Source organism: Microcebus murinus, chromosome 8 (assembly GCF_040939455.1).
Source record: "Microcebus murinus isolate Inina chromosome 8, M.murinus_Inina_mat1.0, whole genome shotgun sequence".
In the NCBI taxonomy this organism is placed as follows: domain Eukaryota; kingdom Metazoa; phylum Chordata; class Mammalia; order Primates; family Cheirogaleidae; genus Microcebus; species Microcebus murinus.
This window is the reverse complement of record NC_134111.1, coordinates 100,840,249-100,862,798: the sequence shown is the minus strand read 5'-3', so window position 1 is coordinate 100,862,798 and position 22,550 is coordinate 100,840,249. Positions and strand designations below refer to the sequence as shown.

Below are 22,550 nucleotides of genomic sequence, written 5' to 3'. Positions count from 1 at the left end.
AAGGTTGCTCTGAAAGTCCTCTTTTGTAAACGGTGAGGGTGGGAGTGACGGAGCTGCAGAGCCATGCAGCAGGAGGACCCACGATTACTGCAGAACAATGTTCTGGAAAGAGGGGTGCGGGAAGGGAACTTAGAGTTGTCATGCACCTTTATTCGCAGTATCTCGTCAAGATCTCTGATCGTTATCCACTTCACAGATCAGAAATTCCGGACCCAACAAAATGTGGTGCCTCGCCTACCGTTGCATAGCTGGTGGGAACGCCAGACCCCGGAGCCAGAGGTTCCGGCTCCACCCTGGGTCCCTGCTCCCCAGGCTGCCTGAATGCGGGGTGGCCAGGGGTGTCTTGGCTGTGGGAAGGCGGGTCTCCTGTTAATCTGCCCAGAGGGGACAAAGCCCAGAGGTACAGGGCGTCTCCTCAGCCACAGGCCATTACTGAATTGGTCCCTTAGGGACCCTATCAAGTCCAGTCATTATAAATTGAGTCTTCATTTGTATAAGTGCAATGTCATGGAGCAGGGTTCTAGTCCCAGAAATCATTGATGCCACGAAAGTACCAAATTGATAAATACATGAAAAAAGAATAAAACTTTAATGTGCCTGTATAATTTTCTATTTACTGTATAAAATTAAGCTGCATCATAAAATTTCATATGGAGCAGTTTTTGTGCATGAACTAAACAAGCATCGGCCTTTTTAAAACATAGAACACTGAGCTTCACCTTTTCCTGGTAATGCCCTGAGGGAATTTGCGTAGCTCATTACTCCGAGAATGCTCTGCCTGTCTTAAGAGCCCGGCCAGGGCCGGTGCAGGGGCAGCCAGGGGCAGCCACACTAAGCGCTCACAGCTCTGCGCTAGCTGGTTGGTGCCATACCGTCCTGCGTATTAAATATTGTGACTGTTATTCCCGGATCCACCTCAAAAATGGTCTACGCCATGAAATCTTTCATTGCCACCAAAGACTCCTGCGTGGCACAGTGGTGCTGGGCTAGGACCCACTGGAGTGCCGGAAACTGTCTGTTTCTATGATAATGCACAGTGACCTGGGGGCAGCTTGTCAGATGTTCGTCAGTGCCAGTTTGGGTTGTTGCTACGAGAGTCTTACAGCACATCCGTGAGCTCAAGGACAGACATTGAGTCACGGCGAGTTGGGGGCTGCCCCTTTTATTCAAGAAAGCTGTTTCCGGCTTTTGTCATTAGTCAGTTATTTGGGGCAACTAGGAGCTAGAGAAATGCAGCCCGGCTCTCATCAAGCCTGTCGGTCTAACCACCGATTTACAGGAGACGCAGGATCGAGAAGAACGGGTTCAACAGCACTAAGGGTGCAATCAGCAAGATCCAAACAGGACGATGCCCCAATTTCTCAACAACCAAGCTGCAAGGAAGGGAGCAAGCAATTAGGAGACTAGAGAAATATCAACCAATTGCCATGGGTAGACCTCATCTGAATCCTTTTTCAAATAGACATACTGTGGCCAGTGGCGTTTAAAAGACAATCAGGGAAGTTTGGACACCCATCCGGTATGCGATGGTGTTAAGCGATTATCACTATCGTTAATTTCTTTAGGCATGCTAATGGTGTTGTAGCTATATTTTTAACTATATATAACTCTCCATATCTTTTGGAGATACATTCTGAAACATTTTGGATGAAATGATATGATGTCTGGGATGTGTTTCAAAATAGCCCAGGCCTGGGAAGGAGTGGGCGGGAGGAAGCGGGCCGGGAGTTGAGAACTGCGGGAGCCGGGTGGCGAGTATTTGGGAAGTTCGTTATACTCCTCTGTCTACTGCAGTATGGGTTTGAAATTTTCCATGGTGCTTAGACCTACAGGCTTGATTAGAGCCAATAAAAACTTCCGTTTTTATTATTATTTTTTTTTAGAGCTTGTTTTTTAAGAAATAGAAAGACAGGGGCTTAAGTATGGAGACCCTTCAGCCTTACCACCTGGCTCGCATCTCCTTTTCCAGAATGCAGGCACAATCAGCCCGCACCACTGACCGTGGGGGCCCAGGGGGCATTGACTGCGCACCCCTCAAAGGCAGAACCCTGCCAAGTCTTGTTCCCTCCTGAGCACGTCTCCAGGCCATGTCTGAGACACACCTGCAGAGGCCCAGCCTGTGGGGACCAAGGCTCTTGCAAAGCCAGGTCGCAGTGCCACCACGACAGGTACCTGCTCCCTTGGGCAGCTCTGGCGGGATCACAGCATCTCTAACTCGGAGGGGTTTGCCTGCCCCGCTGCCTCTTGGGGATAATCTGTTTTCCCGCCTCCCCTAGTACCGTAGGAGACCAGGTGCTCTCAGCAAGAAAGTCACAAATTGAGCACCGTAAACCAATTTCCTCTTTGGCGTCCCTCGACCTGGCATTGCCCGCCCAGCTCTGCAGACCGTAACAGACAAAGGACATTAGAGCATTCAGAGGATCTCAGGCCACTCGGACACAGGGACTGAAGAAAGGGTTTGGATTTTCTATCTCTCAAATTGTTCCTATTTTTACACTGTCTCAGAACAAATATAGCTGTGACTTCTGCTTCACAGCTTACGCAGCTAATTTCATAGACTTTTGACAGCGCCGTGTTATTTTCAGCGGTGCTAAACGCTTCCCCTTTGGGAGGGCGAGGGGGCATGTCCCCCACGTCCCCACAGGCCTGGCTGCAGGTGGAGCCATCCGCAGCCCTCCCTCCCCGCCGGGGCCACAGCCGGAGGTGACCAGACAGGCTCAGGAACATCAAGGGACGCAGATCTGATGGCGTCGGGTGGCCAGTCTCTGGGATTTGCTGGCTGTGACATGTCAAACAACACTGCGGCCACCGCAGGCTGTGGGGCCTCGCTTGTGGCGTGGATTTGCTCTACTTGTAATTGCGTCTTCAGTGTTTTAAACTAGGCGTGTTCAAACTGCGGCCCATGGGCCACATGCAGCCCGCTGGGAGGTTTTGCCGCCGCTGCCTGTCCTGCTTAGCAGCCAACTCGTCCCGGGCCATAAATGTACGCCACACTCTCCAACGGTCCAAGGGACAGTGAGCTGGCCCCCTGTTTAAAAAGTTTGAGGACTCCTGTTTTAAACCCTTGACATCTTCTCACTTGTTAAACTGCCCATTGAGGTCTATCTGCCTCATTCTGGCTATTCTAGATTATTTTATTTATATTCTTTTAATTTCCAAACTTCCTTGCTTCGTCCTTTTACCTTCCTTCTTAATATCTATTTTTGTCACCTTCTAAAGATTCTCCTTTTGTGTTTTAGGTCTATAGTAGTCATCACTATAAAAAAAAAACAAAACCCAGCAGTTTGGCCTTAATCCTTAAGGCCAAATCCTTTTCCCCCTTTATTTCGTATTATCTTACTATTTAAATTCCTGAGCTTCCTGAGGTTTGTTTTGTTTTCACTTCTCGATGTATTTCCTATTTCTTCATCGCTGTAATCCTTCCCGGGCCCTCTTATCTTGTTTACTCGGCCGTTAATAACTGTGACTTTTCAGTAAACCTCATTTTGGTTCTTAAGTGACCATTTGATGTGTTCTATCAGTCCTTTATGCATAATGTTGATTGCTCTGTTTCTTCTATTGGTCGCAGTCTTGTATTGGTTGTTTCTTTTTCTGATTCTTTTGAATTCTTAATTTCAAATATTTTCCTAATGGGCTGGCTCTGGGGGAGGATGTGGAAGTGGAGCGAGCGGACCCATAAACCCGTTTCTCTCGCCTTCAACACCCGACCTTCCGCGACCTTACTGGGGCCCAGCCAGGTCCCCTGGGAGCAAGTCCTTGTAGAGGCAAGAGACAGGTTCACAGCGGACTGCACATGCTGTTCACGGCGGCACGTGTCCCTAGGGAGATAAATCCTTGCCCGCCCCAGGCTCCGTTGCTTCCAAGGGGAAGAGCTGCGTCCGCCGGGCCCGGCGCAGGCGAGCACAGGATGCGCTGCAGCCCCGCCTGGGGGAGATCGCAGGAGAATAAGTACGGTATTGTTTCATTTTTGTGCAACTCAGAAGCATGCCAAACTAAACAGGATAGTCAGCCCAAGGTGCAAAAGCTAAACCTAATCATAGAAAACGCCAGAAAAGCCCAAATCAAGAAACATCCTGCAAACGAATGGGTCTGGAATCTTTGCAAGTGTCAAGGGGACAAAAACCAAGCGGAGACGGAGAAAATGCTCCGGGTTAAAGGAAGACGAAGAGGCTGGACAACCGGGACCGAGAGCAGGTACCCTAAGGGACGTCACAGCAGACCACCTGAACAGAACCCGAGATTAATTGGCGATAAAGTATAAAAGATAACTTCCTGATTTTGATGGTTATATTTGGGCTATATAGGAGCTAGTCCTGGGTTGTAGAAAATACACACTAACGTATTTGGGGATGCTGGGACATAGGGTCAGCAATTGACACCCCCCCCCAGTGGCTCAGGAAAAGTAAAAAACAGTTCTTTGTTCTGTGCTAGCAACTTGTAGCTTTTGAGAGTCTTTTAAAATGTACAACAAAATTAACATATGGAGGGGAAAAAAGACTTCAGGCTCTGGATATAGACTCCCAGGCTTGACCTTAGGCAAGATATTAGGCCTTCTTTGCCTCAGTTTCCTCATCTCTAAGTTGGGGATATTGATAATACTCAACACGTGGGGCATTAGGAAGAAAAAGTAAGTTAATAATCTGTAAAGTGCTGAGAGCAATGAGTGGTGCCTGACCGTGTTACCGTATATTATCATGTCTTGATTTGAAAGTGCTCTTTCCACAGGGCCTTTGCACATGCTGCTCCCCACCCCCACTGCTGCCTGGATAGCTCCTCTTCACCCTTCAGTGCCCACTTAGCTTCTTCCACGAGGACTTCCCTGACCCACCACCCCTCCTTCATGCTTCCTGCCTCAGACTACTTTAGAAAACCCTCTCTTAAGCTCCCACAGCAACCGGTAATATCTCGATCATATATATTGATACATAATGTTCTGGTGACTTACTCATCTTTTCTATTAGACAATAAGTAACTCCAGTGCTGGACTGGTGTCTTATTCTTCATCATATCCCCAGGGCTAGGACAGTGAATGAATGAATGAACAACCTAGATGCATGCCTCCACTGTCAGAGAGTACAGAACGAGGTACCTCCCTTTAAAGTTGAGTGTGATTCCAGGGCCCAACTCTAGAAGGTTCCATCCACACTGTCATCTATGTAAAAGGTACCCCTGGAGTTGGGCAGTGCACAGCCCGAACTGCCTTAGCCTGCAATCCCTGACCATAAATGAGCAGTTGCCACAGAAGATGATCTGTTCTGTTACCCATTTATCAATAGGAAGAAAGCATAGTTTTGTAGTTAGCTGCTATAAAGCAAAAATCATTATTTTTGGCAGCTGCTTCACCCTGCAAACTTGAGGTGTCAATTCATTTATGTGCTTTATTCACTTAACAAATATTTACTGAGCACCTCCACAGTTTTTAGTGCAGATTTCTATCAGAAAATTCCTTATTTGGTGGCTCAGGGAGACATTCAGCCACCACTTCCCCTGGCAGCTTCCCAGGAGGCCCCAAAGCCCCAAAGCCAATGTTCCAGGAATCCACTGTTGGGCCAGTTGTGTGGTCCCCATGCATTCCTGCTTGGAAGCGTTTCGGAGCCTCAGTCATCTCAGTTGAGCTCCACAGACAAAACTGTGCATGTGCTGCAGCGAACTCAGGACTGCTTTTCGGGAGCGGATCCTGGCCCTGGGAGAGCACCCCTACGCAGGTGGCGGGGACACAGACGATTTCAGTCCAGTGTCCTGATTTTCGTAAAGGGATGTATGTCAATGTCATTAGTGATATATCTCACACTTTTTTTTTTTTAAAAAAAGGATAGATGTCGACCACATTTATTTTTTGTTTTTTGAGCCTGTTGGTTACATAGGAGTACTGTCTCAAAACTGTTGGGACAATATCAAGAGGCAGTGCACTAATCACTCTTCGAAGGCAGACTGATCAAGGCCATTGACCATGTTTCTAAGACTTTCCAGCAAGAAGATGGAAGAGTCAGAAAATGGAACCCCTCCCCCAAAATGTTGCTTGGTAAATAATAGCGTTTCTGTGCAGAAATTGCTCTGTAAAGTTAACTGATCTAAGATTAGAAAAACACGGTAATCACTGTGAGAGCAATCGCTATCTCTGTTAAAAGGAACTAGCTGCTCTTATAAATCATCTTCCAAAAATCCTGGGACTAAAGTCTACCAGTGGAGAAAGCAAAGCTCAGGAAAATGAAGTGAATGCCATTGATCCAAAAACCCTCTGAACTTGATATGTGTTATCCTACTCCACAGAGTTGCTGTGACGAATCAATAAAAGAATGCATGAAATCATTTAAAAATCGTTCCCACCACTTAGCAGGTGCTCCATAAGTGTCTGCTGGAGTTTGAACAGCGTGAATTTTCACTACAAATCTTACAGTAACATGATTCTGATGCCTCGTCCTTGGCATTTGTATGCATATCTCCAGTTCTCACTACTCTGGCCTTACTTTCAAAGATCTGCCTTAATCCCTGTGCGGAGTGCACACGGTCCGGGTCTTCGCCTGAGGCCCAAACCCCACCCTGTCTCTGACAGCCCGGCCAGGGCAGCCTGAAGTCCTCGCAGCCCATTCATCCTTTGATAATCTGAGTTTTAGCCCCAGCCTGCACCAGGCCCTCCCGGGGCTGTGTGCTTGGACTTGATCACTTTGTACCTTCCCTTTAACTCTGGCAGAAAAGTCTCCACGGAGCTGCATTTTGATACCATGCTCCCGGCTTATGTGCAGAGATGCCATAAAGAACTGCCACTCACAATTCCCCGTGACACTCACTACGGCACTGAGCACCAGCAGCACCCGTGGGAGAAATTACTTGTTTCGCCCCTGAACAACGCACTGGAATTTCCATTGCACACACAGGGCCGGCGGGGAGAGGGCTGCAAAACGGTGAGCAACGTGGCCCTCACACCCTGGTGGTTCCCAAGTGCAGCCAAGCTCAGGAGCCCTAAAAGGACGGGTGACACCTCCCTGCGTCCCATTCTCTCTCTGACACGGGCAACTGGAGCTGTCGGCCCCTATATCCTGACGCTGCCAGTCATGCAGCTAGAAAACCTCCAAATTAAGACCTTGCCTCCGAGGCGTGGAATAATAGCATGCTCTATTTTGGCCACGTTTAATTACTATGCCGGGATCCAGGTCGTCCCAGGTTGCAAAGTCACATGTCTGCAGAGAGGTGGCCGTGGTGCCTTGGACTGGAAAGAGAGCTGAGAATCCGCGTGTGAGCAGAAGAAATGGGGTGGCTGGACTGGGGCTCAAGGCCGAGCATCAGGCACAGGGATTCACTCTGCAGTGCCGGGAGGACCTCAGGGAGAGCCAGGGCCCATGCACGCGGGGAGAGCTACGCGCCTCGGGGCAGCTCACAGCCCGCCGGCGAGGCTACAGGGACAACAGATCTGGCGGAGAGGTCCCACTTTGGAGTCTGCTCTGCCGAGTGCCACACTCACTAAAAGGACATTGGCACTGGAGGTCTTCATAACTTTTCAGGCAAAAAGCTGTAGGAATATGTGGCAGCCACTGAAGAGGGCCCCAGTGGCCCACAGCCCGGTGTGGGCGGGACTTAGCGGTCCCTCCTGGGGCGGGGCCAGCTTGCACACTCCTCCGTGTCGTGGGGGCACCCGGCAGCCCACAGAAAGGCCCACGCGGTGAGGCGCCTTGGCTGCCTGCCAGCAGGTACACGCGTGGGCTTGGAAGTGGAGGCTGCGGCCTGGCCAGCAGCTGGGCGACAACCTCAGGGGAGACGCGGCCTCTTGATCCAGGTCAGCTGGCTGGGAGAGGGGGTTGCTGTAAGCGGCAAAGCCTTGGGGCCACTTGTTACGGGGCGGCAGATAACGGATACTCCAGGAGCGCCCGTGAACTGGGACTAGAAGGTAATTCTACTCACGCACGTCCCACGCCGGGCAAATGCTGGGCATTGCGTCCCTGTGACCCCGCCTGCCTTTCTCCTGCTCCCTCGCTGGGAGTTTACCCACCCCCCAACACACACGCCCTACACAGCCCTCGGCAACGGCTGACTGTCCCCGAAGCATAGAATGTCAGCTTCCTGGAAGCCTACGGGGCCACTCGGAGGGTCATTCACGCTCCCTGGAGAGCAGCTGGGGCCGGGACTTGGGACCGTACATGGCCTGTCCCGGTCCCCGGCTCACGCGCTAGCTTCTCCTGGGAGCTCTGCCCCAGCGACGGCACTCCCATCTCCAGGGAACCTGACCTGAGGCTCCCCGTGTGTAAACCCAGCCGCCTTGGAGAAAAAAATAAAGATGTCCTGTCTCACTGAAATTCCCCCTGAAACTTAACAGACCCTTAAGGAAATTCCCTTTAAGGATTTCCCTTCTCATAATTAATTAAGACAACTTTTAAACAACAACAACAAAAAAACCCCAAAATAATAACAAAAACAACAACAACAAAAAATAAGCCTACAACTTTAAAAGTTTAATTTTTCGAAAATTATTTACTGGGCCTCTACAATGTGAAAGACAATAAAATAAATTCTTCGGAGAACATAAAGATGAAATGATGTGCTCTCAAAGGTACAGTCTGTTCAGAACGTGTCAGTATAAAATTATCAGCGTTTCATTATTCGGCGCTTTGGGGCGTCTCTGTTCAATCACTTGAAGTCAGTCAATCGCCAGGCCCGCGGTGGCCGCCACGGCAGCATTGACGCCCAGTCGTCTATCCGGGCTTTGTAGATAGTGGGTGCTCAGCAGTCACTCATTGAATAAATTAATTTCTCAGCAGTTGGCAGTTAATATAAATTTGTCAGTGCTTCCTCCTTCCATGCTTTCTCTGAAGCATGTGGTGAAGTCAATCACATGTTAGTGAGAAAGAGACTGAACTGAGAAGCCAGGCAAGTCTGGTTTTGATGGTGGCAGTTTCAGATCAAACTGTCTCAGACAGGGGACAGCAGGGGCAAGGGGACCTCCTGGAAGTGACCTGAGGTCACAGCCACTGTTCAGACCTGAAGAGCCTCACCCAGCCCCACCCTGCCCACGTGGGCCTGGGATGGCGGTGCCCATGGCATGTCCCATGGCCTGGGATGGCAGTGCCCATGGCATGTCCCATGGATGTCCCATGGCCTGGGATGGCGGTGTCCCATGGCCAAGAGGAGGTCTTGTTTCTTGGTTGTCTTCTCTGTAAAACCAGAATACGCCCATCGTGCCTGGCTGGGGGCAGGGGCTGGACCATAAGACCCTGTGAGGTTCCTGTCTGCCCGGGTCCTTGTCTCCCAGGCCGAGGGGATGGAGGAGAGTTGTCCACACCCTGCCCCGAGCTCAGGGGGAGTTGCGGGAGCTGCAGAGGTGGCCCCAGTGCCACCCTCGCACCTATCAGCCCTTAGTGGCATTTGGATCCACACCTCCTTTAGAAATAAGTTTCTTTCCTACTCAGTGGACCACCTTAAAAAAAATACTCATCCAAACACCACGGCACACTGCATTCACAAATCAGCCAGAAAAACATGAACATCCTAAAGTTAGAACTAGCAAAAGACATGAAAAGATTATTCACAAAAGAAGAATATAAAAAGGACACAAACTAGTCATCACAGGTCAAGAAAGAAATGCAAAATAAAACAAGACGTTTTTCATCTATCAAATTGGCACTTTTTAGAAAAATTCTAATGCTGAGTACCAGAAAAAGTGGAGACAAAGATAGTGGTTTGAGTATAATCTGTTGTGATTTCATAATATATATGAAAAGCATTAAAAACGCTCCTCATCTTTGACCAAGAGTTTGTGGGAAAATACTCAGAAATCAGACAGGGTTGTTTATCACTGGGCTGTTTCCAGTTCACGAGTCAGATGACGGATGCTAATGGGGCACCTACCGTGAACCGGGCTTTGTTCTTGGGACTGGGGTGCAGCAGGGAACAAAAGGGACCGGGCGCTCTGCCTTTGCCAGCTCACAGGCCAGCAGGTCCTGGCTCTGCCGAGCTCCCAAGCCGGGCAGCGTGACTGGCAAGGTCTCCTCCTTCCCTCGGCCTCTGCACCCTCCCACCCTCAGATTTCGTACCGCACGTTCATACGGTAAACTCGATTGTTAACACATTGCTTTAGATCACGTGTGTTATTGCTCTAAATACTTTTTTCCCCTTCCCCCAACTTTTTATAAAGAAAAATTTTAAACGTACAGAAAAATCGAAAGACTAGTACAACGAACTCCCATATACTCTCAATCTAGATTCAAACAATCATTAACCGTTTGCATATTTGTATTCTCTCTCTTTTCTTTCTCTTCCTCCCTCCTTGATTTCCTCTAAACTGTATGAAAGTAAATTGGAGACATCATCATTCTTCACCCCTAACTGCTCACCACATGGCTTCTAAGAACAAGGACATAATCACAGTGCCATTGTCACACCTAAGAAAATTAACAATCATTCCCCTATATATTCAATATCCAAGCTACACTTCAATGTGCCTCAGTTGCCCTCAGAATGTCTTTGGGGGTTGGGATTTGTGAATCAAGATCTAATCAAATCCTAAACACCCTAACTTTGTCATTACCCATTCTATCCATATAACCAAATATCACAGGAACCCCATAAATATGCAAAAATATGTATTCATTAAAAAAAGTTTTGGCCAGGCACAGTGGCTCACGCCTGTAATCCCAACACTCTTGGAGGCTGAGGTGGGGAGATCATTTGAGCTCAGGAGTTCGAGACCAGCCTGAGCAAGATGAGACCCCTGCCTCTACTAAAAATAGAAAGAAATTAGCTGGACAACTAAAATATATATATAGAAAAAATTAGCCGGGCATGGTGGCGCATGCCTGTAGTCCCAGCTACTTGGGAGGCTGAGGCAGGAGGAATTGCTTGAGCCCAAGCCCAGGAGTTTGAGGTTGCTGTGAGCTAGGCTAATGCCACGGCACTCTCGTCCAGGCAACAGAGTGAGACTCTGTCTCAAAAAAAAAAAACAAACCATAAATAATAAAATAAAAAAAAAGTTTTCAAGATCTGATCAAGTTTCAGTCACTGCATTTATTGGTTTGATCCCTTTAGCCTTCTGTAATCTAAAGCAGTATCCCCCGCTTTAGTTCTAGGACTTGAAAATCCAGGTGTATTATCATCGAAAGGGGCCCCGCTGTGGATCCGTCCACCTGCTTCCTCCTGTACTCTTTCACTTGTTCCTTCACTCCTTGTATTTCCTTTACACTGGGATTCTGGTCTGGACACCTGATTGATTCAGGTTAAACATTTTCCGCAGGACAGTGTCCAGGTGCTGCTACTTCAAACTGCATCCCAGCGGGGTTCACTCACATCAGCTTAGCCCGCTATTTCTGAGGCTAAATTTGATCATTTGGTTAATTTGGAAGCTGCCAGATTGCTCCAAAGTAAAGGTACACTTTTTCCTTTTGCAACGAATGAGTTATCCGTAGAGTGATAGTTTGAGACCATGTAAATATCCTCTTTTTTTAACTAACCTTTCACCTACTGGCTTTTAACATGCATTAATGAGCCTTCCTGAATCAACTGTTACATTGGGAATTGCAAAATGGGGATCTTCTAATATTCCTTCTACTTATATTAGCTGATTAGATGATTTTCTTATGTGAAGAAGACCCTGCCCTTTCTTTTTTTTTTTTTTTTTGGTTTGTTTTATTTTGTTTTTGAATATCACTAAGTATCATTGTTGTTTTCTAATTCAATGTTGAATATGCTTTCAATGTTTAATCCAATATTGTCATATGCTTTCTGAGGCTCAAACTGTCGCAAATTTGGCCTGTGGGAGCCCCTCCAAGCTGGCTATGATGTCCCTTGACGTGTCCCCTGCTGTCTTTGAGCACTTCCTTGCTTTTGGACATAGTAAGGTACTATGCATATTTTCTTATACTTTCTATATCCCAGATGTGGAATCAGCCATTTTTCCAAAGGAGCCCTTTTAGCTCCTTTTAGTGGAGAATGGTATTTGGAAACCGAGATGTGGGCACTGGTAGGTCATTGCTTCTAGCGATCTTCAGCGGGCAGAGCCAGGAACTTACGTGTGTGTGCACATGTGTGTGTGTGTGTGTGTGTTCACATGACCATCTCCAGCTGCAAGCCCGTACCCAGTGCTCCTTCTTACTCTCTTCCTTCCATGTTTACATCTCAAGTTTCCTAACATAGTGAGGACCTGGTTCTCAACGTCAGCACGTCGTAGACTATTGCCCCATTCCACAAGCGCACACAGAAGAATTTCAAAACGACTCTACCTGTACCATCACTACAGCATCTCTTAGGACCACTAGAACAAAGTACTACTAACGGGGTGGCTTTGAAACAACAGACCCGTGTTCTCTCACAGTTCTGGAGACCAGAAGTGCAAAAGCAGGACGTTTGCGGGGCCGCGCTCCCTCTGAGAGCTGTGGGGCAGGATCTGTTCAGGCTCCCCCAGCTCCTGGGGGTGGCTGGCAGCCCTTGGCGTTCCTTAGCCAGTAGATGCCTCATTCCGACCTCTGCCAGCATCTCCACACAGCGTTCCCCTTTCTGTGTGTGTCTCTGTGTCCAAATTTCCCTCTGTGTATAAAGACACCAGTCATCGGGGTAGGGCCCACCCGAATCCAGCATGACGTCATCCTAACCTGATCACATCTGCACAGGCCTGTTTCCAAATCCAGTCACAGGCACCAGGGGTTAGGACTTCGGAGTATCTTTTCAGGGAATACAGTTCAACCCGAAATGTCACTCGGCAAAGTTTAATATTTCTTTGCTTTTTTTTAGTCCTAGAACAGATCTCGGTAAGGGTATAAAGATAGACTCCTATGTTCAAAAATTACTTGAATTACTTTTTTTCTGTCTGGTTATATTACCAACTTGATAATCACCTAGGTTCATTTATTTCAGTTTATTTCAAATTCTAGAGTTTGATTTTTTTTCATATTTATAGATTTTCTTTTGTTATTTGAATGTGTAAAACCTTTACATGATTTTACATGTAAAACCATGTAAAAAAAAAAAAAGCCAAAACTATATAAAAAAGATACACTATTACCCTCTACCCCAACTTTGAAAGTAACTGTTTTTGTTAGTTTCTCTTTTTTCCTTTCCTTTTCTTGGAGAAAAAAAAAAGTGTGTGTACAATTGTTTATCTTCCCCTTCTATCATGAGCTCATGGTGGCCCAGTACAGAGGCTCTTTCATCCCTGGCTTCTTCCACTTGACACTGGGAATCGCTTCATTTAAGTTCAGAGACACCTTCCCCATTCTCATTGCGACAACTGCATAGCGCTCCATTGCGTGACTACGTCATAGTTTACTCAAACACTCTCCCTGGCACGGGTGCTTAGGTTGTTTCCAATATTTTGCTCTCAAAACAAATTTCACAATGAATAACCTTGTGCAAACCTTGCTTCATATTTGAGGGGGTGTGTCTTCAGGGTGGATTCTCGGAAGTGGAACTGCTGGATCAAAGGGCAAATGGGTGCAGGGTTCTATTACTTATTGTCAATTTCCCTTCCATACGAGCCTAGAGTCGATTTCCTTCTCCGATCAGGGGGGCATGCCGGAGCCTGTTTCCCCTGATTTGTCCTCCGGCAATCACAATGGATTTCAACCCCGAAAATTTAGAGCACTCCATCTTTGAGACAAATACACGATCGATGGATGTTCATGGCGCGTGAAGTGCTGAGACTGAGGCCCTCATTTGAGGGAAGGGACAGGGTGTGTGTTCTAAGGTGTTTTCAACGGGAAGGAATATTTTCCTTCTGTTCTGTCATTTCTCTGAGTCATGACTGTGGAGACGGCTCTTTTCTCCTGGTAAGAATCCGTCACTTCTTACAGAAAACACTCAGCTGGTGACAGGTTAGAGCCTCTTTCTTTTTTAAGAATAAATGCTAATTTCAAATAGAAGCATGTATTTCCGGTAAGCCGAAGACCCTCCTCCAAGATCCCCACACGAAAGGAAGGAAGGAGGAATCTGTTAAAGACCATCTTTTTAGCCTAAGCTAAACAGAGAAACAGGCCTGGAGATCCCGCTGACTCTGTGACAAATAAAAGCTCCTCCAAGGGCTGAGCCACATTTTAGAAGCAGCAATAATTTAATGTGCAATCTTCACTGCATGGAAAAAATGAGACACAGCTTTGAAATTAGGAAAAGCAGCAGCGACTGGTCAGTTCGGGGGAGGGGTGAACATTAAGTAGGTTAAAAAATAAATGACATTTCACTTCTTTGTTGGTAAACTGATACCCACCCCCAACCCCCCCTCCCAGATAATGATGGTTCTTTAGCTAAAGGGTGTTCACCTTTTAAGGGGGTAGGTAGCAAGGAGAAAAGATTTATGTTAATGGGTGAGTGGAAAAGGGGCCGTAAGATGTTTCTGGGGCTGTGATTTACCGGCAGGCACGGGGAGAATTCCGAGAGACCGTCTATGTGCTTTCAAGCTTCCTCCAGGGCTGCCTCCTTCAGCAGATATAAGCACATCGCCTCAGTGCGGGTGCTTGCCCCGCGCAGCGAGGCCCAGGAGCCGTCGGCCCCTCCTGTCTCTGCGCACAGTCCAGCAGACGGAGAATTAACTTTCCAGTAAAGTGGTCGGAGCTTCAAGAGAAGCCCAGGCGAAGCGCTCTAGGAGATGTAAGAGCGAGCAAACATAGCCAGCTATGGGATGGGATGGGATGGGGGCTTCACGGAGGAGGTGGCACCTGAGCCAGTACAAGTGGGCTGTGGCCACGCAGGAGGGCAGGGAAGGGCTGCTGGCGGTAGGCAGTGCTGGAGGCAGTGACTTCTTCGACGGCTCCTGTCATGGGGCCAGGGCTTCAGCGGAGAAGGAAGCAGCCCTCTGGTTAAGACTTACACGTGTGGGTCTATGAAAGGGAAAAAGGGGAATTTCTGGAAAAGGGACTATTTTTATGACCAGGCAGATGAGAATATCAGGTGAGTGCTTTGGTTTTAATGATGCCAGGAAGTAATTTACTCTGAAATTTGAATCTGTGACTCTTTGGAAATTGAGGAGCTTCTCCAGAGATAGATTTATGGAATGGATTAAGGTGTTTCCCCCAAGTAAACCTAGAGAACACAAAACAGCCTGCCCCCCACCCTGCCAAGTTGACAAGGATCCCCTCTGGTTATGTGAATGCTTAAACACATGCTCTAAATTTACGCACGTTAAGGGATTGATGTTGTTTTTTAAAGTAACTATTTTTCCCTTATTACATAAGCGACACATTTATTGTAGAAAAAAATTTTAAACATGTATGAGTAAAAGGAGGAAAATTTCCTCAGAATCCAACTAACCGGCTACAAAGTACTGTGACATATTTTCGGTGATCGTTCTTCTAGTCCTTTTAAAAGTATACATGCGGGCTTAAAATTCCATATATAAAAGTCTATTTATAAACAAAATAAGACCATACTACCGCCCAGTTTTGCAATCTGCTTTTTATTTAAAATACTGTGGATGTCTTTCCAGATTATTAAATATTCCTCTAAAATAAATGTTAATGATACAGCATTTCATTTGAGAGATATGCCATAATTTAAACAGTTAATCTTCTATTATTGGACATTAAATATTCCCCTGTCATAAATAACACTATAAAAAGGATCCTTGCAGCTCCCTTTTTTTTGCACAGACTCTCCGTAGTTCATTAGGATACATTTTCCTAGAAGTAGAGTCTCTTTGCCAAGGGGTATGGTTTGCAGGTTTGTGATAAGCATTATCAGCCTGCCCTCTGGAATGGCCATAGCCACTCACCCTCCCACCTGCAGAGGCGAATGACAGCGCCCATGCCTTGGCAGCCACGAGCTTCTCGTTTTCAAAACTCTTTGACTGTTGTGTTTCTGATGTACTCCTGAAATAGCCTGCTTTTTTTCTTTATGATGACATTCAATCAGTTCGTGCTAATTTGTGCACTGGTGTCACCAGTGTCCTTATCAGACTCAATAGTGGTGAAAAGCTTTGAATTCCTGGGAAGAAAATGTGTTTTGTCTACATTACAGTGGAGGACCCGGCAGTGAGCGTGGTGGTGGCACAGTGCACCTGTGTCCCTAACGTTTCCCCCAGAGTGACCCATCTCTACCAAAAACATACTGATATTTTCACAAGGGCCCTAAGTCCTTGAACAATTAGTCCAGGTGACGCAACAGAGAGCATTCTTCCTACAGGATGTTAAGATTGAGGTGGTTGTTAATGTTTCTACAGGAAATGAAAAGTCACCATATTGCATACTCGCTTCTTGTTAAAGAAACTGTTTCTCTAAAATCCAGTTATTTGTAATTTCAGAGGAACAATGTCTGAACAATTTCTAATTTTTACTGTTCTTAACTGTATGCCTTTCCTTCAAGTCCACTTTGTTTATGGATGGACCTTTTTCTTTTTTGTTTTATACCTTAACAGTTTTGCTGGTTGATGGTTAGGCAATACGTTTTCCATTACTATAGTGAATGTATTTTTATCACTAAATGTAGACTACTTAAATAATAATAATATCACTTTCTTTTCTCTTTTATTTGGGGGGGGTTGGGGAAGACGGGGTCTTGCTCTGTCTCCCACGCTAGAGTGTAATGATGTCAGCCTAGCTCACAGCAACCTCAAACTCCTGGGCTCAAGTGATCCCCTGCCTCAGCCTCCCGAGTAGCTGGGACTACAGGTGTGTGCCACCACACCCAACTAATTTTTCTATTTTTGAAGAGACAGGGTCTTGCTATGTTCCCCAGGCTGTTCTTAAACTCCTAGCCTCCCAGAGTGCTAGGATTACAGGCGTGAGCCACTGCACCCGGCCCACTTTCTATTTGCATAGTTTACAAAGCGCTCTCTCACTAAGAAAGGACTATATTAGATCTAACTATATAGTTTATAAGGTGGTTTAAAATGAATAAATTTGAATGGAAAGAGATGGCACTATGTAATCTTAATTACTCCAAGTTTCATCCTCAACGTATCTTAGAAATCACAGTATTTACGCCTTGCTTCAGGACGCTCCTATTGGTTAGAAGCCCATGACGTCACCCACAGCCAAAACTCCAGACCCCACATCTCCCAAGCTCCTTGGTTAGGAATGTTCCAGAGAAACTCATATCTCAGGCCCTCTCTCACTTCCCATGGTTTCAGACAAACACATAGCATTATGGCATCTTAGAGAATGCATGGGTTATCCGGGGAGCCTGTTTTGGGAAATCCACTCCTGCCAAGGCTATACAATAGTCTGCATCTCATGGTTGAAGATACGGCCACCATTTGTCCCAGCCTTTTTAAAGACACTCCTAAGGACACAGGAACCATGGAAATGCTTTGGAAACTCCAGCATTTCACTAGCCGAGCATCCCCCTCCAGACTGCCTCTCACTCCTGGAAGAGGAGCGAAATTCTTGGCCGTCTATTTTTGATTCAGAAAATGCAATCAGCACAGCACTACCCCGTCCTCAGCAATTAAGCCTGAGATTGCGGGCCTGCTTCCCATCGTTACTGAAACCCTTCCAGCGCTGCCGTGTCTCCTTAAACCAGATGAGAGTTTGTACACATCTCCTCATCCCTCTGGCCTTTTCCCTATTTCACCAAAAGCACAATGGTCCACCATAGCAACCACAGCAAGGAAGAACAAAAACAAAAGCGAAACCCTCCTCACTTCGTCAAAACACCGAATCCGGTTTTGATGGTTTTTTGGATTCACCAAGACAGAATCACAGCTACCTCCCCCAAGCTCGAGGCACCAATCCCAGAAGGCATCGCCTGCTGGTTCCCACAGAGGTGGGTTGAAGAAACGTCATTGGCCAAAGAGGTGCAAGATGTAATGCCAAGAGGGTGCCAACGCTCCGCTCGCTAACTGCGGGGGAGGAAAGACTCAAAGCAAGGGCACGGCGGCACAAAGCCCACCCACCTCCCTCTGCTGACTCATACACCCACTCCCTCCCAATGCTCCCGGAGGTGCCGGATGCAGAGATCAAGGCATCGTCACAGCTGCCCCTGGAAAGTTCCGGTCCACTGGGAGGAGAAGCAGGTGAGAACGCAGCGGTGCTGACAGAGCAGAGGGCCGGGCTCTGGCCCCAGCATTCATCTGGGCAGCCCCAGCCTGGACTCCTGTGAGCAAAGAGTTACTAGCAAGGTACTGGGAAGTCACCGAAGACAACGGATGTGTGGGACCCGATATCTTTGAGCAAGATTAACATGGTGGCCTGTGTTCAGGGCAGATGGAGGGGGAAGAAAGGAGGTCGGGGGAAGAAAGGAGGTCAGGGAAAGGCTGTTAGACAAGTGGTCACTTGCCTCCAAACCAGATTAGAGACTTGCAAAGTCAGGGGACAGTCCACAAGACCACCCTCACCTCTGACCCCAACTGCAGGGCTTGGGGGTCCCCAAGTACACCCTCAGTTTCAATAATTTGCTAGAAGGACTCAAGGAGTTCACTGAAAGGGGTTAAACTCACAGTTACAGTTTATTGCGGGGAAAGGATACAGATTTTAATCAGCCAAGGGCGAAGGTGCTTGGGGCAGAGTCCCGAAAAGTCTCACACACGGAGCTTCCAGTGGTTTCCGCAGGAGTCACAGAGAGCTAACCTTCCCCGCAGTGATGTGTGACAATGTGCATGGCAAGCTCACCTGAGCCGTGGTGTCCGGAGATTTTGTTGGGGCTTAGTCCCATACACTGGGCTCTTGTCCAGATGGCTGACCTCGGTCTTCAGCCCCTCTGGAGGTTGAACCAAAGCCCCCACGAGAGCCAAGGCCCCACCCTATGTGGTCGGCCCAACACTGGCAGGTAAGGAAAGACGCTTGTTCAGACGTGACATTCCAACAGCTTAGCGATCACCTCCCAGGAGCCCACGGAAAAACCAGACCTCTCTTTGGGTCAGATTAATGCCTTACTACACAAGGCTGGACTGAGTTTGTTTTTACCTCCTTAACATGTTACCATCCCATATTCACAAATTATCTCCATGATGAAAAGAAAGGAAAAATCTCCACCTCTACCTCAGCAGTAAAACAATTCCAGCCACACAACAGAACAATTTATTTTTGGAAAGTCTCCTTGTGGCAAAATCTTTCCACCCATGGAGTACGGGCTTTTGGGTTTCTTGGAGGTGCGGTGAGAAAGGTGGTCCCTTCCTGAGCATACAGCTTGTCCTTTTCCTAATTTTCCCCTAGATTTGGGGTCCACTTCGCTCTAAAAGGTGTAGCCTTCTATGAACTGACTGCTGGTTCTGCCTAAGTGGACTAAATTTGCTGATTTTCAAAGCAAGTAAAAAAGGCTTTTGAGAGTGACAAAAATAAGTGACTGTATTTATGGATATCAAAGACACAGTTAATGAAAAGCTATCAAGCTCCTATTTCTGTAAGTTTCTAATATATATTTGAGGAATGTCTTCTCATTACCAAAGAAAGAAGAAAGAAAGAGAGAAAAAGAGAAAGAAAGAGAGAGAGAAATAGAGAAAGTTAGTTCAGGCATTTTCCTACTAGATTTAACAAACAAACATTTGATAGTCTGATGACATGCCATGTGACCCTGAAAATTGAGTAAGTGACTAGAAACTTGCAGTACCTTATTCCATAAAAGTTAGTACCATATACTTCTGAATCTGCCACTAGCCAGCTGCGTGATCTCGGGCTTTTTATTTAACACTCTGGTCTTATTTTGTCTATAAAATAGCCAGATCATCTCTAAGCTTCCTTCCACTTCCAGAATTTCTCCCTCAAGATCAAGAAAAATTTTATAAACATGAACAAGGACTTCGAATCCACTTCGCTTCCAATATTTAATGTGTATAACCCAAAGGAGGAAATAAATAATCCTTAGATAAAATACCTAAAATAACTAAATTTTTTTTTTTACGAAACATACCATCAATTTATTCACAAATATTTATAGGGCAACCACTATGTGCTAATCAGGTATAAAAACCTGGAATATTTATCAATACTTTATTTTGTGAATGATTCAGAGCCAAGTATCAGTTAAGAAGAAATTTTAATAACAGCCTGCCTAACACTAACTATGATAGAAAATAGAACATGTGGAATTTAACTTAAGGTTATTGCCTCAGAACTCAGTGACTTTCTAAACTGACTTTATAATTAGGAAGATATTTTTAGCTTATTTTTCGATTGGAAGGTTTTATCATACTCGTCCTAATATATATAATTTCACTTTAATATTTTCTGATTTTTTTTTTTTAATGAACCTTTCTCTTTGGTGCAGCAGAGTGTGAAGTGACAGCTCCCATTAGGCGTTATGTGAGCTCTAAGGGCGAGTGAGGTCCAGGCTGGACCATAGAACTATCTGGCTGTGAACACACGCTATCTTCAAGACGAGGGAATAATGACCCAAAAGGCAATCCAGGACTGCCAGTCCCACCACAGCCCGAGTGCCCAGGCTGGGGACAGGGCTGGCTGCACTTGATGTCAAGGGACTTGACCCCACCCTGACAGAGAACCACAATATGGGCCACCACAGAGAACCGTGGCATGTGTGGGGCCACCATACAGAGAAAGCCACAGAGTAGACAGAGCCCCACCAAGCTGTGGGGGTGATAGCACTGCCTCAGTGGGCCCTGGAGGTGGGACACCCCTCCGGTGGGCCTGGAAGGCAGAGCCTCAAGCCAAGAGAGGGCTATTCTCAAGACTTGAGATCTCCTGCACTTTGCCTTGCTAGGTTTTGGACTTACTTGGAACCTGTCACCTCTTCCTTTTGTCCTATTTCCCCCTTTTGGAACGGGGATGTCTATCCTCTGCCTGTCCCACCGCTGTATTTTGAAAGCACAGAACTTGCTTGGTTTCACAGGGTCACAGTTAGACAGTTTTGCCTCAGGAAAAGTCATACCTTGGGTCTCCCTCATATCTGACTCAGATGAGACTTAGGACTTCAGACTTTAGAGTGATGCTGGAACAAGTTAAGACTTTTGGGTTGTCGGGGTGAATGACTGCCGTTTGCATGTAAGAAGGACATGAATTGGGGGGCAGGGATAGACTGTTTATGTCCCCCCCCCATTCATATGTTGAAATCCTAACCCTCAAGGTGATGGTATTAGGAGGTGGGGCTTTTGAGAGGCGGTTAGGTCCTGAGGCTGGAGCCCTTCTAAATGGGATTAGTGCCCTTATAAAACAGACCCCGCTCCCCCAGATCTCTCACTCTCTTTCCATCCTGTGAGGCTACGACAAGAAGTCAGCAGTCTGCAACCTGGCAGAGGGCCCACCCCAGAACCAGACCACGCTGGCCTCACACTTCCAGCCTCCAGGACTGTGAGAAATAAATTTCCGTTGCTTATACGCTGCCCAGTCTCTGGTATTTCCGTAGCAGCCTGAACAGCAGACTAAGCCCGGCTGGACACGGCCAGTGCGCAGATGAAAACCCAGAGGGCAGGAGGGGCTGCCCGCAGGTACATGGGTCCATGTGAGAGCGTCAAGGAAGGGAGGCGTTTGGCTTGGGAAAGGGAAGACCAGGTGGTTGTCTCCAGTGTTCTGAGGCCTGAAGGGCAAGGAAAGGGAAGACCAGGTGGTTGTCTCCAGTGTTCTGAGGCCTGAAGGGCAAGGTCTGCCCTGAGGCCTTACGGGCAGACCAGACCTGTCCATTCTGGCCCCTACAGGGGAGCCAGGGCTACGTGAAAGCTTTAGGGACTGATTTCAGTCAACCTGAGCACCCTCTTCTGGAGTCGGAGCTGGAGCTAGATGGAATGTGCCGGCACCCTGGGGGCGATCCCTCAGAACTCTGGGAAGCAGAATTCCCTTCCAGGCACAAAGCCACCTAGCCCTCCTCCCCAACCCTTCCTTGACCACAGCTGCCCTAATCAAGGCTGGCTACGCATTGATTAAAGCCAAGCAACTAATGAGTAACTGCATCCCTTGTGCCACCAGTATTTGCATAGATAAAAAGAAAAAAACCCCGAGGAATTTGTGAATTTAAGCAAATGTCCGGTGGGTAGACAGTGCAGAGTAAGTAACCTGCTCTGTACCTGCCGGCACCGTTCAGGTGTCCGGGGACCATAAACACAGGAACCGGCCCTGGCTGCAGACGCTGGCGCTGGCGCCCGAGCGCCCATTTAGGGGAGCGGGCTGACCTCCGGACACCGGGCAGTGTGCCAGCCGTCTCGCAGGACAGAATCCCTCTAGGTGTCCATGTCACACCTGAGCGGACAGCGTCATCGCTGACCAGAGGGGCGGCTTGCCTCAGCCCACCTTTAGGACCTCGCCAAGCAGGACATCTGCCTCCTTCTCAACTCCCAGAGTTACCCTTTTGCTCTCTTTCGCGTCCGGGATTGATCAAACAGAACTAGCTGCCCGGCGGAGTTTTCGGGGACTTTGTTTCTCCTCCTCTGGAGCCCCCAAACCCACCCCGGGCCGCCCGGGTCTCGCGTAGCTGAGGGAGGCTCGTCCCGCGGCCAGACCTGCCGGGCGGGGCCTCCGTGCCGGTCCCTCCCCACCGGAGGGTCGGCAGCTGGCGCGCGGGGAGCCTCTGAGACCTCAGTCTGCCTCGAGTGTCGGAGGCACCTCCGGCGGGGAGGCCCGGCTCGGCTGCAGAAGCGGGTCGCGGAGCCGCATCCCTGCGGGGGACGGCGGAGAGTGCCCAGCGTGGGCAAGGCGGAGGGCCACCTCGCCCGCGCCTGCCCGGCGCGCCCCGCGGAGTCGGGACAGCAGGCCCCACCG

The 22,550-nt window shown here is 47.8% G+C and overlaps 1 protein-coding gene across 1 annotated transcript in view; it reads left to right on the top strand.

Annotated features, from left to right (window-relative positions):
- Positions 1–22,550, top strand: part of NGEF (neuronal guanine nucleotide exchange factor) — a 101,949-nt gene that overhangs the window by 38,848 nt on the left and 40,551 nt on the right. The window lies entirely within an intron of this gene.